The sequence below is a fragment of the Tupaia chinensis genome, unplaced genomic scaffold (assembly GCF_000334495.1).
Source record: "Tupaia chinensis unplaced genomic scaffold, TupChi_1.0 Scaffold149011_1, whole genome shotgun sequence".
NCBI lineage: Eukaryota > Metazoa > Chordata > Mammalia > Scandentia > Tupaiidae > Tupaia > Tupaia belangeri.
This window is the reverse complement of record NW_006208857.1, coordinates 1,024,924-1,025,223: the sequence shown is the minus strand read 5'-3', so window position 1 is coordinate 1,025,223 and position 300 is coordinate 1,024,924.

Genomic DNA, 300 nt, shown 5'->3' with positions numbered 1-300 from the left:
AAAAAAAAAAAAAAAGAAAGAAAGAAAAGAAAAAAGGTCCTGGGGGTCCAGCAGGTGGCATGGTGGTTGAGGTGCTGGACTCCCTCATGGCTGACTGAGGTTTGGATCCTGGAACTGGAGGCTTGCTTTCTTACTTTCCCTCTCTCTGTTTCTCTCTGGTCAAATTAAAAAATAATAATAATAAATAAAATAAAATAATTGTTTTAAAAAAAGAAATGGTGCCAAGGCACAGGCCCATGAACACCTTTCGAATTTGGGATTGTGCCTGTCTGTCCTGATTTTCTCGAGCTGCCCTAACAG